The sequence below is a fragment of the Zalophus californianus genome, chromosome 10, assembly GCF_009762305.2.
Source record: "Zalophus californianus isolate mZalCal1 chromosome 10, mZalCal1.pri.v2, whole genome shotgun sequence".
Taxonomy (NCBI): Eukaryota; Metazoa; Chordata; class Mammalia; order Carnivora; family Otariidae; genus Zalophus; species Zalophus californianus.
The window spans coordinates 32,014,540-32,031,412 of NC_045604.1; positions in this window are offsets into that span (position 1 = coordinate 32,014,540).

Here is a 16,873-nt window from a genome sequence, read left to right on the forward strand (position 1 = left end):
CACACAGGAATTGAAAATTAGGGCATATTTTGCAATCAGTCTATCACCTCCCTCTACAACTCTGATTACATCCTTCCACAGCACCACCTACAATCCATCAAACCTACCCTTCTGGTGTAACCCCATCCTCTCATGTCTTCACTTCCCTCCTATCCCGTTTAAATGCAATGGTCAATCATTATCATCATTTCTTTGCATTCACCCTCAACACCATGGCATTCTCTTAAATTAGATACAGGCTGGTCTAGATCACAGCTCTAGTTCAATGAACCTTTCTTTGAACTTTACTCCTGTGTTCCTGTTGCTGAAGGTAGCTGGAGAACAAATGCACAGCAACGCTGACTTTTCTGACTTTAAATTCAAGACCATGAACCTCATGAAGGTCCACAATGCTGCCACCATTCCCTCCCACTTCCCTAGTGCTTTTACTTTGCATCTCCCGGAGAATTATTTCATGCCTTCCTTCTCCTCAAACCTTCAACACTAGCTCTCTTATGCTCACTCTCAGCTGGAGACTTGTTTCCTATTTCAGAGAGACAATGGAAGCAATGAGAAGAAACCTTTCATACCTCATCTGCCACCTATCAGCATCTCTATTTCCTTGTACTACTAGAGATGTAGAGATGTACTATGAGAGATCCGTACTTCCCCACCTACCTGGGGAAGCCAACCCATCTATTTCCATACTAGCTCCCATTCCCTCTTTTTCCTTTCCTGCATCATCCATTTTCCCCTCCTATACTAGGTCATTCCCATCATCAATAAAAATCCTTAGAAAAGGGGTACCTGAGTGGCTCAGTCGACTAAGCAACTGCCTTCGGCTTGGGTCATGGTCCTGGAGTCCTGGGATGGATGCCGCATCAGGCTCCTTGTTCAGCAGGGAGCCTGCTTCTCCCTCTGCCTCTCCCCTTGATCACGTGCATGCTCTCTCTCTCAAATAAATAAATAAAATCTTTTTTTTTTAAATCCTTAGAAAAAAATTTAAAACTTCAGACAATCCTACTTCCCTCTCCAATGACCTCACTGTCTCCTGTTCTCTTTATAGCAAATTCTCAAAAGTTTTACCTGGTCTTTCCATTTCTCCAATTCTGCCCTCCCATTCTCTTTTACAATCACTCCCTTCGGATTCCCATCTTATTTCACCTCCAAGAAACATTTGGCACAGCTATGACGGCTTTCTTGAAAGCTTCTGTTCATTTGTCTGCCTACACATCATGCTTGTTTTTTAATATGCTCATCTCCAGACTTTTGCACTTGCTGTTCCCTCTGCCTGGAATTCCCTTCCATCACATATTGGTATTTCTAGCTCCCCTACCACCTCCAAATCTTTGCTCAAATATAAGCTCAGGGAGGCATTCCCTAACTACCTTATTTAAAATCCATATCATATATGGCACAGATGGCACTCACCATCTCCCTTAACTAAATCTATCATTATTTCCATTCATTCTGTGTATTTATTTTTTTCTGTCTCTATCTACTAAAATGTCAGTCCTATGAGAACAGGGATATTTTTCTATTGTATTTACTCTGTATCACTAGCACATAGAACAGTATCTGACATAGAGTAAGTGCTCAGTAAATATTCACTGAATGAACTTGATGAATTTCCAATTATTTCACAACTGAGAAGAACAAGTGTTCCACAGTGTTCATCATCATGTTCTTAATTTGAAACCTCAATTGTCATCATTCTGACAACACACACAAATCTTAACTCACAAATAGCTTTGTTTAAGACACCATAAAGAAGTTCAGATAAAGATAAACCTAGTAAACATGGTACGGTCCAGGGAGTGGTTCCCAAACTAGATGATCCTGGGCTTCTCTTTAGATTTGCTCAAGCACAGCCTTTCAGGCGCAGTGCCAGAGAGTCAGAATTTTTGTTAGCAGAGTTCTAGGTAATCCTAATGACCAGCTGGATTTGGGAATTACCACAGTCTTCTCTTTGCCCATATATTTAAAAACTTAGGGAAGCATGTTATTATATTTTTGTATAACCAAATGCAAATGTTTTCAGTATCGTGCATTATACATTAATTATTTTCCCATTACCTAAGACAATCACAGCTGTTGTTTTGCCATACATGTCACTGAATAAGATCACTTTTTGTACTGTCAGACCTTATGCTATCTGTCAAAATATGTTGACATTTAACATCACCAAAGGGGAAGATTCTATCTTGCTGCACAGAAAACATCTCCAGTCTCCTCTCTAGATTTCTCTAAAATACTTACATTGGTGCATTACATTTAGGGTTAGCTCTATTTCCTTTGGTGAGGGAAGTTTGTTCTAAACACTAGTTGAAATCTGTGATTTGCTTTCATCATTTTCAAAAGAGGAAAACAAACTCAAAATTATAAAATGACCTATTCTCCATACACTAATCATAAGCACAACTTTTTGCTTTAGCCTCACCCTTCTAGTCAATGGGGAGAATTTAATTCCACAACCTCCTTATAGTTTCCAAGTCATCCTCTTCATAAAGAATGGATGAGGCTAACCTTGAGTGGAATGGAGAAAACCGGCTTCAGACTCAGGAAGGTGTGTTCATCTTGCCCTGTGACCATGATGAATGGTCAGACATCCAATGCCAGTGCTAAGATACAAATGTAGGCACACACATGTTCTTTAGATCTCTAAAGTAGAGCTGCATCCTCTTTTGAATTCAGCACTTATTAAATTGTAGAATCACCAATAAATTGACACACAGTGCTTGTACCTTCATCTCCTTCCTTTTGGAAACTTTTTATCCGTGAAACTCATAGGAAGTCATGGTCTCAGGTACAAAATGGATTTTAAAATATAATATAAAAGTAACAAAAATAATTGATATTTATTGAGGCTTACTATGCACTAAGCACAGTAGTTAATACTTTAAATACATTATCGCATTGAATCCTACGAGATAGGTATTATTGTATTATTGTTGGTGTCTCCATTTTAAAGTGGAAGAAACTGAGGAATAGACAGATGAAATAACTTGCCTGACCTCATACAACCCATAAGTGACTCTGCTCCAGACCTGTTTGACTGCAAGGCTATCAATCACTTGGCTAAATTTCCTTGCTATGATTAAATTTAATCAAAGACCTTGTAGGTTTCAAAATAGTTCTCTTAAAGAGATATTGTCCTGAAAATTGAGAAGAAGACTAATTCTTCTTTATTCAACTTGGGTCCACTTCAAGAGAAATGCCAAGTGTCTGGGAACACAAAGAGGAAGGGGGGCTTTAAAGAAAAAACAGACCACAGCTATAAAGAGTCAGATGGCCAACATCTGGACAGCTTGTGGTCGAGCTGAATTTGCTGCTGTGTGAATTACAAAGGTATGACAAATCTTTTACTCTGTTCTAATTTGGCTCAGCCAGCTTGCCTTCAGTTTTTTTGGCACAGTTTCCTACATTTGAACTAAAATGCCCTTTCATGAAGCAGTGTATTGCTGAGGATTATCATGCAGACTTTCTGTTTTGTTTTCCACCTCACTTTGTTTATGTGCTGCAGGGGAGGGATCTCATAATATTTGATGGCTCTTTACATCATATTCTCTACCCTGTGCATAGAATGCCCCTTTGCCAAAACCTTTGCAGTTATACAGGGATCTGCTATTTGAGTCTGGTTCTCCAGGACACCTACAGGAGTCCTCTTTTTGCTTACCTCTTTGGACAGTCATGGGCTGAGGGGCTCTTTGTGAGCCTTCTTATACATATTGCTTCTTCAACTGTAGCTCCCCTTGAATTCAAATGCATCAGGACAGTTTCTGTTGGCAATTTAAGGTTTCAAAGCAGATTTTAAGTCTTGATTAAAGCTTCTATTATTATTATTATTGCTTTTAATTCCTACAGAGGAAATAATTCATGTTGTGATGTGGCAAGAAACATAGCTGCAACAAGATTAATATTGAGTCACAGAGGAAGGGCCAGACAATGGACTAAGCACTTTGTATGTATTACAACATATCATTCATGCCACTGTGAGGCAGTCCTACATTTGAGGGAGCTCTGACTCTCCACATCTTACCGACATGGAGAGTGAGGTGGAGAGAGGAAAATGAACTCAGGGCACGTGATTCTGGAGTGGCACAGACACCATTAAAACTTAAGTCTGTCTTATCTGAAAGTCACCATTTTTGACTATCTTACACAGTCAATGGAGGAGATCCATTTGCACTATGCTAGATCCAGAATGGGTTAACCCTTTGAGAATCCGGATAAATGTAACAAGGAAAAACAGGGAGAAAAATAATAAATAGCCCATTTCTTCCTCTATAAAGAATAATATTGAGGCAAGCAACACACTTAAGAACAGGAGACACAGGTTCTAATCCCAACACTATCAAAGTTTCTACTCATGTGAATTAGGGAAATTGCTTCACCTCTTACAGGCCTGGGTGTCCTCATTAAATGAGCTTCAATTAAGCTCAACTTAAGACTATAACTAACTATATAACTACTGTGAGAGAATTCTATTTATAGAGATGTGACCCTAAATTCCTTTTATGCAATTGTTAAACTCTTCTCAGATGTCCTCTAAGATTCCTAACTTCCTAAATGTATTTCTAACATCATTTCCATGTTTGTATTTAGAACTCTATTCTGAACAGCACACTCTTGAGTTACCATCCCTGTTCCATTGCATGCTGGAAATTTTGTCTTATATGTACTTTGCTTTCAGAGATAGTTTGCAACTTCCTTCCCAAGAGGATACTGCTTTTTCTTTCACTGAAAGAAACTTTGGAGCAAAAAGAAATGGCATGTATGGTTTTGTCATCTCTCAAGCATCTAAGTACTCCCTGCAACTGAGTATAATTATTCACCGATCACCAGCCTTAAGTCATTCCACTACTAGGTTTATAATGACCAGATTGGGTTGCAGAGGTAGGCAGGTGAGGGTTTGGCAGCAGTCTTAACCTTGCTATGGAATTCTAGAAGCCTCTCCAGGGACCTCCAAAATCCTCCTATTCCTAAACTATTTTTCAGCAAAGTAGAAGAGAACTGGGGGAGACAGCAGGGGGAGAGAAGATTAAAAAGCAAGCTGGAGGCTGATCAAGAAATCATCAGAAAGGGCAGTGATTTTCCCATGCTGAGAAGAAGTAAAAGATAAACCGCTTGAGGTGGCCAACTATTGAGGTATGGGGTTATGATAAAAGCAATGAAATCCTTCCCTACAGATAACAGAAAAGTTTAAAGAAGGTGAAGAATCAAGTAGAGGAACAAGGAAATTATAGGCTGTTCTCACTTCCAAAGCTCTTCTAACGTCTTAGCACAAAAACGGATGTTATTGTACAAGCAATGTGGGGAAAAAAGCCCATCTCCAATATTTCAGGAGACTTTATTTTTAATTAAAAAAAACTGCAATGAGAAAAATATGTAAGTAAAATCAACTTACATCAGGATTTTTATTAAAAACAACAAATGACCCTAAATCTCTAATGCCCATTAAATCCTTCTCTTTTTTTTAAGATTTTTATTTTTTAATTGATTTATTTGACACACACACAGAGAGAGAGAGAGAGCACAAGCAGGGGGAGCAGTGGGCAGAGGGAGAGGGAGAAGCATGCTCCCCGCTGAGCAGGGAGCCTGATGTGGGACTCGATCGCAGGACGCTGGGATCATGACCTGAGCCGAAGGCACTTAACTGAGCCACCCAATCCCCCCATTAAATCCTTCTAAAATCTAAATTTTGAATCTTTCTTGAATCCTATGTGGGTTTTTTTAAAGATTTTATTTATTCATTTGAGAGAGAGAATGAGAGAGAGAGAGGGCATGAGAGGGGGGAGTGTCAGAGAGAGAAGCAGACTCCCCACTGAGCAGGGAGCCTGATGTGGGACTCTATCCCAGGACTCCAGGATCATGACCTGAGCCGAAGGCAGATGCTTAACCAACTGAGCCACTCAGGCGCCCCAAATGAATCCTATGTTCTTAATGTAAATGTTCATCTTCATTTTGTCTTCACTAAAAAACTTTATGATAACCAATGTATGGATGCATTTTTTTCCAGTTGGTTTTAATATTATGTTTGTAATTATTTAGATCACAAAATGGACGTTTGGACTTTAGTTAAAAATTTAATTCCCTCTAATAACAGAAATTCTCTATTATTTAGATTTAGATGCTAGTATCTAAAACTGTAGTCCACTGTAACTCAGAAAAAGTGTGTATCAGTAATTCAAGATGCAGGGGCTCCTGGCTGGCTCAGTCAGAAGAGCATGCAACTTTTTTTTTTTTAAGATTTTATTTATTTGAGAGAGATCACAAACAGGGGGGAGGGATAGAGGGAGAAGCAGACTCCCCACTGAGCAGGGATCCCGATGCGGAGTCGATCCCAGGACCCTGTAATCATGACCTGAGCCGAAGGCAGCCACTCAACTGACTGAGCTACCCAGGTGCCCAAGAGCATACAACTCTCAATCTCAGGGTTGTGAATTCGAGACCCATGTTGGGTGTAGACATTACTAAAATAATAATAATAATTCAGGATGCATATGTATCAACTTTTAAAGCTGAAAATATTTTTAATGTGTGCATAAGGTACACAATATTGTACAAATATATTTCTTTCATTCTATCTATATATCATGCTATTAAAGGTTTTGTTTTTTTAAGATGGTGGAATTCTTAGAAGTTTATTTTCTCTGTGCTTTTGTGCACTATACTAACTTTCCAAAAGACAAATATTACTTTTATAATGAGAAAATGGCTATTTTTAAACATTTTAAAATTATATTTCATTTGTCATCTCTAAGCTATCTTGATATTTGTTACCTAAATTATACTTTACTTATTGAAATAACTACGTAAACTGGTGATGGTGAATGACATTTGCTGTCAGAATATCTAAATATCAGATACAGCTACTAAACAGAGAAAATGTATTTCTGAAGATTAATAATAATGAAACAATGCAAAGGAAGTGACAATTTTGGAATATCCAAAAACTGTCATAGCTCTCTTGATGGGGATTTACTATTAATAGCTAGGCTGACAAAGATATCTGTAAACAGTGAGGCTTAAGAAAATAAATGGCAAAAATGATGTGCTAGAATTTTAGAATTATTCTTCTTGTAAAAATAGGGCTCAGATGACCTTTAAGGTCTTTTCCAACTCTAATATTCTCAGAACACATGACCTTTGAACAACATGGGTTTGAACTGCACGGGTCCACTTACAGGTGGATTTTGTTCGATAAATACACTATAGTACTGTAAATGTATTTTCTCTTCCCTGTGATTTTCTTAAAAACATTTTCTTTTCTCTAGCTTACTTTAAGAACAATATATACTACATAAAACAAACAAAATATATTAAAACTGTTTATGTTATCAGAAGGCCTCTGGTCAGCAGTGGGCTATTAGTAGTCAAGTTCTGGGGGGAATCAAAAGTTATATGCAGATTCCCCATTATGGGGTTGGTGCCTCTAAGCCTACCCGTAGTTCAAGGATCAACTGTATATAAGTTTAGATTCAAACTCAGTTTATTTTGCAGGCTGAATAGCCTAATAAGGAAGCAAGTTCTGAAAATATGCAATTGAATGCCATTAATGCATTTTTGCTATTTATACTTGAACTCATGAAACAAATATAATTTTTGTTTTTAGTATTTAAGAAATCATCTGTCAAATAAGATTTGTCAAAATGCATTTTTTGGGGAAAAATAATTTTCTCTCTATTCTTCTAGGTTCCTGGCTGATAAATAAATGATAGCCAGACTAACGGGGAGGGGGAGGGGGAGGGAAAACAAACAAAAACGAAACAGAAGTTTAAAAACATGTATACCTCCTATAGAGAACCAAGAAAATGGAATTAACTCTCCAAAAGAGCCTAGACCATTACCTTAAATAGCACCCTCAGCTAAAGACAAAATAAGGATGTTGGGGGTTGAGGAGCCACTTATGGGAGGTTACCAGGAAAGAACAGTGAACAAGGGTGTGCAGATTTGTTGTGCCTTCTGCATTGGTAAATTTCTAGAGATTTGGTCACCCCATCTTCCTGGTCTTCCTGGCACACCATGGGACACACCCTAACAAATGCAAATTTCCCTTATAAATGCAAGTGTCTCTTTTTTTTTTATTTTTTATTGTTATGTTAATCACCATATATTACATCATTAGTTTTTGGTGCAGTGTTCCATGATTCATTGTTTGTTCATAACACCCAGTGCTCCATGCAGAACGTGCCCTCCTCAATACCCATCACCAGGCTAACCCATCCCCCTACCCCCCTCCCCTCTATAACCCTCAGTTTGTTTTTCAGAGTCCATCATCTCTCATGGTTCGTCTCCCCCTCTGACATACTCCCCTTTTCTTCCTCTCCTGTTATCTTCTTCTTTTTCTTTTTTCTTAAAATATGTTGCGTTATTTGTTTCAGAAATACAGATCTGTGATTCAACAGTCTTAAATGCAAGTGTCTCTTACAAAAGACTAACTTCTGCTCAGTTTTCAGAGCCTCACCTGCCTCTGTTGTTTCTTAAAAATAGCCTAAAATAACCCTTATGCCACAGAGGCATATTTGGGGGCGCAAATTCTGCCCCCAAAAAACAAAATGAAGGCATCACATTCTATCACTTCACCAAAAAAAAAAAAAAAAAAAAATCATTGGGGAAATAGTCCAGGAAAGTAACCAAAATGACCCAGTGGATTCCGTGGCTTCCTCGGAAGATTAGTTAAAAAGGCTGTGGTACCTTACCCTGAGATGATTAATGCTGAAGCACAAGACTGAGTAAAGAAAAATAACTAATATTTGAAATTTGAACAATATAGCAAGAGACATAAAATAAGAGAAAATACTATTCTCTGACAGAATAAAAATACAGTTTGCTATTCAATAGACTCTATAAACTGAAAATTTAAATAAAGTATGTCATGTTTTATAAAAGCAATGCACATGAAAAAATGTTATAATTTGAATTCTGGTTAGTAGTGTCATATTAAATGTACTGGGGGAGCTTGCGATTTAAAGTTAAATTTGTCTTACTTTTCCAAAGACTCAATCTTTTTCAAAATCATCCATTTTTCAAGTGTTAGGTTTTGTATATTAGTGTCTCACAAGGAGGTATTATTAGAGATTTAAAGGCTTATATAAAGCCATGTAACAATTGGGTCTTAATAGGTTATAAAGAATAGTTTGGGATAATTTTTTTTAACTTTTGAATTTAGCTTTCTTAGGAGACTTTTGTGCTCTCCCAGAATATCCCGTCAGTTCTACATTATTAAAGAAACCACTGCCCTGAACCAGTATGGCATTTAAAATTCTTACTGGCTAGTTTAATTCTCAGCTCTATTATTTCCACAAAAAAAGGAAGAAGAAAAAAACCAGCCGATGGAGATGCTTACAATAAGCAGATTATCTTCTCCCCAGTTAATTTTGTAATGCCGGATGCTTTTGCATCACCACAAATACAGAAATGAAAGAATGGCCATTCAACCTTGTACTGCACATGCCAGTCCGTGTGAAAAAGAATCTCCCATCCACATCACTTCAAATGGAGGATTATTTTAGATAAACACATGTATTACCTTTTCTAAAATGTTAAAACTCTAAATATTTCCAAAGATACCCTGTGCCAGGCACCATGCAATTTCTACGGCTTCAAACTTCTTAAAAGCCCCAGGAGATGAGTCCATTTTACTTTCCTTGGATCGAAAACCCAGGCTTAGAATGCTTAGGTCCACACTGCTGAAACGTGACTGAAGCGGGTTTAGTGGTCTTCCAAAGTCATGCTACTTCTTAAAGTGTGGTCTTTAGACCTTCTGGATAAAAACCTCCTGAATTTTCATAAATATTTAAAATGCAGATTCCTGCCCCGCCCCCCAATTCTTATCTAGTAGATCTGGCTTGAGGCTCAGGAATCTTTTTTTTATAAGCTCCGCCTATGTTTCTTCTGAGCCTAAAGGTGGAGAACTACAACTTTAAAACACACATTCTCCCTCCATCTCTTGGCTCAATAAACACATGTATTTGGATCACCCCTCTCTTCTCACATCCTCTCCCGTTTTTGCTCACATTGGCTTGTGTAAGTATATCTCCTCCTTTGCCAAACAGGCGGTATAGGTACGAGCACTCCCTTTTTTGCGCAGATAGAACGTTGCTCCAGAAAAAAAGCATGGCCATCCATCGTCCTAGTATACAGTACCACCCTCAGATAGGTGACATTGACCCAGCACCACTATCTCAATGAAAAAAACTGAATTCGTGTTTCCTAAGAATATGGAAAAGAAACTGCTTTTAATCCTCCTATCGCACTCTGGTCACATCAAGCTTCCCTGTTTTTGGCAGATTGCTGCGAGCATGACTCACACAAGGGTGAAAATCTCTTCAGCTGCTCTGTTGATCTCAGAGTGATCAGACTGCTTTTTCTTGCTTTTGTTTTCACCTCCTGGCTCTTGGTGGACTTACAAGGCATTCATTTTGTAAGAAAAAGATTTTTTTTTCTTTTTAATTTTTTATTGTTATGTTAATCACCATATATTACATCATTAGTTTTTGATGCAGTGTTCCATGATTCATTGTTTGTTCATAACACCCAGTGCTCCATGCAGAACGTGCCCTCCTCAATACCCATCACCAGGCTAACCCATCCCCCCACCCCCCTCCCCTCTAGAACCCTGTTTGTTTTTCAGAGTCCATCATCTCTCATGGTTCGTCTCCCCCTCTGACATACTCCCCTTTTCTTCCTCTCCTGTTATCTTCTTCTTTTTCTTTTTTCTTAAAATATGTTGCGTTATTTGTTTCAGAAGTACAGATCTGTGATTCAACAGTCTTGCACAATTCACAGCGCTCACCGTAGCACATACCCTCCCCAATGTCTATCACCCAGCCACCCCATCCCTCCCACCCCCAACCACTCCAGTAACCTTCAGTTTGTTTCCTGAGATTAAGAATTCCTCATATCAGTGAGGTCATGAACATGAAGTCCCTAGCATTAAAATAGACACTGAGACTTTCTTGTGTGTGGGGGGGTAGAAAATAGAAGTGATACAGCAAAAACAAAATGTGAGTTGATGATGTCGTAAAGCATAACCATGATGCTGAGGAAGGCAAAGGAAGGACAATCTTGGAGGAAGTAAGGTGAGCCTTGGGTTGGTGAAAATAACGGGCTTCTACAGGTAGAAAGAAGACGGCAGGGTTGTCTGAACAGGGGAAACCAGCATAAGCAAAGCCATGGGGTGTAAAGGGAGGTATGTGTTTTAGAGAGTGGCTGATAAGAAAGTAGAACTGGCTGTAGAACAGGAATATATGAAGTCAGATACATCAGCACGCTTGTGGAAGCATTCATCTAAATAGCTGTTCAAAACAAGGTCCTTGACCTCTTGTGGGGAAAAGCCACCTGTCAAATCCTTGAACATCTGGGATCTCCATAGGAATCTATCAAAAAGATGTTGGAAGAGTATGGTGGGAGAGACTACCATTCTAGATACATTCTTTTCTCAGGCATGGTTCCTGATAAATGAAGGGACTGGAGCCTGGAATGCAGAACCAATTTTTTTAAAGGCCTTTCAGTTGACCATGAATCATGATTGACTGATTGACCACCACTCACTAAATGCTCACTGCCAAACAATGTTACAGAGCGTGTCCTGATCTTAAAATGAACACCTTTCTAGTACTGTTACTTTCTGGTACTATTGAAATTTCTAGTGGAAGCTCTTTAGCCAGCTTTTTCATATATGCTTAGTAAAATGTCGACAGGTCTTCTCTACCATATAAACTGTATGATTTCCTTTGTATCTTAAGGATAACTGGATAGTTTTCTTTTTCCAGAGATATCACCAACAAAGAATTTGGTCTGTACCTGTGGTAAAAGAGAGTAAATTTAACTTTTTAAAATCTATTTCCAGCCTTCAGAAAAAAATTAAAAAGTCACATCCAGCTAGTAACATACTATGTTTTCTACAGAAATCCAATATTATTGTCAGTGGGCAGCTATATTGCTCAGTTAAAGATGACCTTCTGTGAAGCTTCTACAATCAGATTCATCCAGAATCCATTTAATTCAAGCTGGCATACCATGGCCCCAGAATCATTCATCATTCTTTTTACAAAGCTGACAAATTCTTACCTCCCAGTTGTCCAAAGATTTAATTAGTACCGTGCTCATTATTGATAGTATAATTTATATACTCTTTGCTCAGGTCAGAATCTTTGTCTTTCAGTTAAATAACTTATTCAGTACACAAATTTGAAAGTAATACTTCTCTCAATGCTAGTGAAAGTGCCTATGGATATGTTGGAAGCCATGGAACAGAGTCCTTGGAAGGACTGGAAAGTGATGAGGGGGCTGGACATTAAAGTACATGACCATCGTGGGATACATTAAAACAAGAATTAGCAAACTTCCAAAATTGATATGTCTTATGCAACGCAATTTTTTTGATTCTTATAATAGTGGCGGTACTGTCCAATTAGAGTAGAATAAGCAGACAAGGGTGTGTGTGATGGACTAGAATGCTGATGACCGTTTCCCTTAGGTTTTTTTTTCAAATATTTCTGCATGTCTTGCAAGCACAGGAACCAACTGCCTTTGTTTGAGACTACCATTTCAAGGATGTTTCATAGCAAACATCTTTGGAAAGTAGAGATAAGAGCAAAGAGCAGATAATTTTACTCGTCAGTATAAAAGATTTGGGTTCCATAAGCTTAGGGCTCCTACTCCAACCCAATGAATATGCAGATGTTCTCTGACCCTTTTCACATCTCCCTGTAGGAATGGGGGTTCAGGGGGATCAGGGAATGGGGAACAAGAAAATGCTGATACTCCAGCTACCGCTAATGCTATGAGTAATAAAGTCCTTTGTCTTTAACCCAGAAGTCTCATGTCTTCTACCAGCATCCTTGTAAGTGGCAAGCTAACTTGTTTCCCTGCAAGTACGGTACAATCTTGGGACCTTCCCAATTCTTGACATAGAGTCATCCTTTAACTCTCATGAGCAAAAGAAGCTCTTTGATGTGATTATTTTGTCATTTGCAAGAAAGAAAGGAGGTGTTTTGGCAGGTTGCTCAAGTGATGAAAACTAAATTCTAGGTTGTTTTGTTTTGTTTTGTTTTGTTTTTGGAGGTTGCTCAATTGAGCATCCAACTCTTGGTTTTAGCTCAGGTCATGATCTCATGGGTTGTAAGATCAAGCCCCACCATGGGGCTCCATGTTCAGTGGGGAGTCTGCTTGAAGATTCTTTCCCTTTGCTCCCTCTTCCCACTCATGTGCACACATGTGCTCTCTTTCCCCCTCCCTCTCTAAAATAAATAAATAAATCTCTAAAAAAATAAACTTTAATATTAAACAAGTGTTTTCTGTGGTCAGTACTTACATGAGACTTAAAATTCAGGACCAGTTCTATCTTTAATAAATAAGCCTCAGGATGCTAATTCTATAACAAGATTAGCTTTAACTCTAAGGCAGAATCTGGTTTTTGGCTGTTCTGGCATGATAGTCCAAGCACTTCTGCTTCTGCTTTGCCACCTTCGCTATAGAGGATAAATACTAATTTCCTTGCTTTCCTTTAAACCAGGAGAAGTTTAGGCCAATAAAATAAAACTGCAAGTCTGCTGAGGACTTTAGAAAGGCATTTGCTTTTTTATTCTTATTAACAGAAGCAAATATAACAAGTATTATACTCTTTTTCCTGCCTTGAATATAGATAGGATGTTGAGAGCTGCTGGGGAGGCCATCTCTTGATGCTGAGGAAAATTCATGAGAATCTAAGAGATCATTAACTGACCTCTCAGCCAATTGGCCAACAGCAACATTGTAAAAACAACAAATTCCCATTTATTTAGGCCATTGTGAGTTGGTTTTCTGTTACATGCAGATGAGGGATTTCTAACTACTATTCTCCTCTGGTTCTTTTTGCCTATAAAAGAGATAATGGGCTTGCTTGCCATGCTCTTTTGCTCTTTGAAGTTTATGCTTTGTTTGGAAATCCAAAAGCTGACTCAGCAGGCATGTGCAGCAAACAAATTTCATTTGTTCCAACAGTTGTTAATGAAAGCCAGGAAAAGACCAATGAGATAAAATTTATATTTTACTGCCACTAAAATATCCCATACGATGGATAACTATTCATCATACTTAAAATTAGGAAGAGTTGGTAGGAGATTTAAAGCAAAAAGGAAACTTAAAAAAGATCTGCAAATATTTACAATTCAATAAGAATTCTGAGGAAAGGGGGGAAATCAACAAAAGCAGAAGAGATAATAAAGACAGCAAATCTCAGTAGCTTTAAGGAGTGTAGTAGGCCAAAAAATACCACCACTGACCCCAAAGATATTCACATCAAATCCCTGGAATCAATGACTAGTACTTTCTATTGTAAATGATATTGGGTTAAGGATCTTGAAGAGGGTCCTTACAAAACAGAGGCAGGAGATTGGACATAGACCCATGGAGAAGTGATATAGAGACAGAGGCAGAGATTGGAGTGATGTGGCCACAAGCCAAGGAGCACTAAGGAATGTCAGGCAGCCACCAGAAGCTACAAGAAGCAAGGAACAGACTCCTTCTAGAACCTCCAAGAGAATGCAGCCCTGTCAACACTTCAATTACAGGCTTCTGGCCGCCAGAACTGGGAGAGAATGTTTGTTGTTTTAAGCTACCAAGTTTGTGGTAATTTATTATGGCAGCTCTGAGAACTAATACAAGCAATTAATTGAAGGGTCAATGCATGATAAATGAGTCTCCTAATAACACACAGAATAAATAAATGATCCCACTCATGTTTTTAAAAGATTTTATATATGGGGGATGGGGGAGTAGAGGGGGAGGAAGAGGGAGAGGGAAAGAATCTCAAGCGGATTCCATGCTGAGCATGGAGCCGACGTGGGGCTCCATCCCATGACCCTGAAATCATGACCTGAGCAGAAACCAAGAGTCAGATGTTCAACCAACTGAGCCACCCAAGTGCCCCGATGATTCCATTCATTTTAGCAAATGTTTATTGAGTAATGACTATGTGATGCTCCAGGTTAGAAGTTTTAAGGTGAACTAATTCTTGCCTTTGGGAAATCTTAATATGGGGAGAGAAGACATAATGCTTACAAAGATAATTGTAATATGAGGCAGATATGATAAATCCCTTATTAGTGGTACAAATGAAGTCTTCTAGGGACATGAAACTTCTATCCTTTGGAGATCTAGGACACCTTAGTGACCATACTGGAAGACAGTAGGGTTTGAACTGGACTTTGAGGAGTAGACATTGGAGAAGAAGGGCAAAAGACATTATCTTGAATAAAGACAGAGAGACACATGCAGAGAAGAGCTATACAACTGCTCTGGCTAGAACATGAAATTGTGGGGAATCTCTAGACTTTCTTCTGTGTGCAGTGGGGAGTCACTGCAAGTTCTTAAGCAGGAGCACAGTATAATCATTCAGTCCTGTTTACAGTGACAACCCTGGTGGCAGTGTATGGGATAGACTGGGCAGAGGGTACAGAGAAATTGTAGGGAGGAGAGCTGGGAAGCAGCGAGATCAGTTAGGAGACTATTGTAATTAACTGAAACTGAAAAAGGGCCAAAAGACCTGAACAAAGCAGTGGCAGTGGTAATAAAAAAGGAGTAGATAAATTCAAGGAACACAGCAGCAGCAGAGTTCTTGAAATAAAAATTCTGAGTGTGGGGCACCTGGGTGGCTCAGTCAGTTAAGCATTTTTTGGCTCAAGTCGTGATCCCAGGGTTCTGGGATCGAGCCCCACTGAGCAGCCACTCCCCCTGTTTATACTCTCTCGCTCTCCCTCTGTCAAATAAATAAACAAAATCTTAAAAAAAAAAAAAAGAATCCTGAATGAACATGTAGTGAAAGAAAAGGGAGAGTGAAATATTTTCAACCCTGAGTAGCTGGTTTTCTGTTGTCTATTACTGCAGAACAAACCATCCCAAACCTTAATGGCTTAAGACAAGAACCAACTAATTATACTCACTGTTTCGGATATCCATTGCTGCCTAATGAGCCAACCCAAACTCGATGTCACAAAACAACAATTATTTTATTGTACTACTAGATTATATCTTTTTCCAGCTTGCTCAGTGCTTTATTGAACCAAGGCCTGAATAGATAACTCATCAAGGACTTCAAACACAGCCCTCCACACATCCTGAGATTTGGAATCCAGATGTGGCTCTGTCCTTGGCTTCATTGTTTCCATGACATTTTGTCTTGAATAGTTCCAAACCTTAAAGTGTAAAGATTTTGTCCACACAGACATACATATGCTCCTGCCACAGGCTGCCATGCTCACTGAAACGCTTCCACTCAGTGGTTTGTGTTTGCAGGACATTGGGCATCCACGACTATCCATCCATCGTCCATCCATTTGCCCATCTGTCTCTCCACAACAAGATAGAAGGATTTTAGACAGGGCACAGTGGGGATGGCTTGTCTCAATTCTACAATGTCTGGGGCCCCATTTGGGAAGTCTCTAATGTCTTGGAGTGACTTGAACAGCTAGACCCAGAGCTATTTGGAGGCTTGTTTATTCACATATCTGCTACCTGGGCTGGGATGATTCTAAAGCTGGACTCAGCTGGAATGGCTGACTACAGTACCTACATGTGGCCTCCCACATGTGGCTTGAATGCCTCTCAGCATGATGGCTGGACTTTTGAGTGGAAGAATCCCAAAAGGGAGCATCTAGAGCACAAGACCAAGGCAGAAGCTGCAAGGCATTTTATAACCTAGCCTCGGAAGCCACAGAGCAGCATTTCTTCTGTACTCTATGATAAAGCAGTTGAGAGCCTATCCAGATTGAAGGGCAGGGGACCTAGATCCCACCACTCTATAGGAGGAGAGCCAGTACAAAAGAACATCTAGCATAGGAAGTTTTGTAGTCATCTTTGGAAGACACAATCTGCCACACTCATGAATTCTGTGGGTCAAGAATTTGAA